Raw genomic sequence first — 2,705 nt, 5'->3', positions numbered from 1 at the left:
TGGTACAACCATTTCCATTCTTTTTTCCTGGTCTTCTCTCCCAAGGAAGCCTCTTTCCCAGCTCTGTAAGACTGTACATCTCTGATGCCCCTCCCCGGAGAGCAGTGTAAAACCAGCTGTGACTAGGGAGAAGGGAGAGAGAAGAGGATGTTGGAATGTGCAAATCAGTTCCCAGCTTCCTGCTGAGTTAGTGGGACACCTGCTTGGAGAGAATTTCCATTTTATTTCCTATCTGGAGCAGCCCAATTAATTTTTCAGGCTGTGAGTTGCCACACGTCACAGATGACGGCTCCTCAAACCCTCAGAGCAGCATCATCCTCCTTGGTGGCCACACAAAGTCAGGATTTGCCTCTGCCTTTCCTTGCTTTCCCACATTAGAGCAACATCTCAGGGGCACCGCTGCCTTGTCCTGGATCTGTTGCTGAGCCTCCTTTTAACACAAACTGTGGCTTCTACTACCTTCTCTCCTTTAAGCCTGAGTCCCAATGTACAAAGAGGATTAGCTGATTTTCTTACCTTTGAGTCTAGGTGGAGGCATGAAGCACAGAAGTGTGGGGAACAGAACAAGGGAAACTCCAGACAGTATGTTTCTAAACTGCTCTCGGACAAATGGAGTCATTTTCCCTCCATTCTCACCACTACCTCCAGTTCCTTTGCCTCTGGTCATTTTGTCCCTCCTCCTACTCTAATTTCCACAAGTTAGATCAGACAAGGTTCGTTTTCTCTGTTTCTGCCTCTTGGCTTCAGGCTACTAGAGAAAACTAAAAACTATGTTCACTAGCTCCAATGTCTGATTTTCAGTTGTGATCAGGCCTTCAATGCTACTTAGTAATCCTTTCATAAAAATATGGAATGCTTCACAAATTTGCTGTCATCCTTGCTCAGGGACCACGCTAATCTTCTCTGTATCTTTCTAATTTTAATATATGTGCTGGCAAAGGGAGTTTTTTTTTTGGAGACGGGGTCTCGCTGTGTTGCCAGACCGGAATGCAGTGGTGAGATCTCGGCTCACTGCAACCTTTGCCTCCCAGGCTCAAACGATTCTCCTGCCTCAGCTTCCTGAGTAGCTGGGACTACAGGTGCACGCCACCACACCCAGCTAATTTTTGTATTTTTAGTAGAGATGGGGTTTCACCATGTTAGCCAGGATGGTCTCGATCTCCTGACCTCATGATCTGCCTGCCTTGGCCTCCCAAAGTGTTGGGATTACAGATAAAAGCCACTGTGCCTGGCCTTTTTTTTTTTTAAAGAGACAGGGTCTTGCTTTGTTGCTCAAACTGGAGTGCAGCGGCACAATCATAGCTCACTGCAGCCTTGAACTCTTGGGCTCAACCAATCCTCTCACCTCAGCCTTCTGAGTAGCTAGGACTACAGTTGTGTGCCACCACACGTCTATTTAAAATTTTTTTGTTGGCCATGCGCGGTGGCTCACGCCTGTAATCCCAGCACTTTGGGAGGCTGAGGCAGGCAGATCACGAGGTCAGGAGATCGAGACCATCCTGGCTAACACGGTGAAACGCCGTCTCTACTAAAAAATACAAAAAAATCAGCCGGACTTGTTGTCGGGCGCCTGTAGTCCCAGCTACTTGGGAGGCTGAGGCAGGAGAATGGCGTGAACCCGGGAGGCAGAGCTTGCAGTGAGCTGAGATCGCGCCACTGCACTCCAGCCTGGGCGACAGAGCAAGAACTCCGTCTCAAAACAAGAAACAAAACAAATACAATTTTTTTGTAGAGACAGGGCTGGTCTCAGGCTCATGGCCTCAAATGATCCTCCTGCCTTAGACTCCCTAAGTGCTGGGATTACAGGCATGAGCCACCACATCTGGCTGGTAATCCTTATAATAGATTGTCCCGTCTCCAATGTATTTTGTCTTTCTGTTATGATTATTTGAGGTTGTGTCCAGTTTTAGCTGTTGTAAATAAAGTTGCTATGGGCTGGACAGGGTGGCTCACACCTGTAACCCCTGCACTTTGAGAGGCTGAAGTGGGAGGATTGCTTGAAGCCAGGTGTTTGAGACCAGCGTGTGCACCAAAGCAAGACCCCTATCTATATTTTTATGTTTTTATTTATTTATTTTTTTATCATATTTTATTTTTTTTGAGACAGAGTCTCACTCTGTCACCCAGCCTGGAGTGCAGTGGTGTGATCTTGGCTCACTGCAAGCTCTGCCTCCCGGGTTCATGCCATTCTCCTGCCTCAGCCTCCCGAGTAGCTGGGACTACAGGTGCCCACTACCATGTCCGGCTAATTTTTTTTGTATTTTTAGTAGAGATAGGGTTTCACCATGTTAGCCAGGATGATCTCAATCTCCTGACCTCGTGATCCACCCGCCTTGGCCTCCCAAAGTGCTGGGATTACAGGTGTGATCCACCGTGCCCAGCTCCTATCTATCCTATCTATATTTTTAAAAAGTTGCTATGGACATTCTCATGCATGTCTTTTTGTGGACATATGTTTTTATTTTTCTTGGGTAAAATATCTAAGAGTGGATTTGCCAGTCATAGGACAGGTGTATATTTAGTTTTATAAGGAAGTGAGGCTGGATGCAGTAACTCACGCCTGTAATCCCAGCTCTTTGGGAGGCTGAGGTGGGAGGATCACTTGAGGCCAGGAGTTGGAGACTCAGTCTCCATCAAAGTGAGACAACAGAGTAAGACCCCTATCTTTACAAAAAAAAAAAAAGTTTTTTTTCTTAAATTATCTG

The 2,705-nt window shown here is 46.6% G+C and overlaps 1 pseudogene; it reads right to left on the bottom strand.

Annotated features, from left to right (window-relative positions):
- Nucleotides 1–841: 841 nt before the first annotated feature.
- LOC112627188 lies at nt 842–938 on the bottom strand (annotated as a pseudogene).
- Nucleotides 939–2,705: the final 1,767 nt, after the last annotated feature.

Source organism: Theropithecus gelada, chromosome 6, assembly GCF_003255815.1.
Source record: "Theropithecus gelada isolate Dixy chromosome 6, Tgel_1.0, whole genome shotgun sequence".
NCBI classification, from domain to species: Eukaryota; Metazoa; Chordata; class Mammalia; order Primates; family Cercopithecidae; genus Theropithecus; species Theropithecus gelada.
The sequence above is the reverse complement of the archived record's forward strand: the minus strand, read 5'-3'. Positions and strand labels throughout refer to the sequence as shown.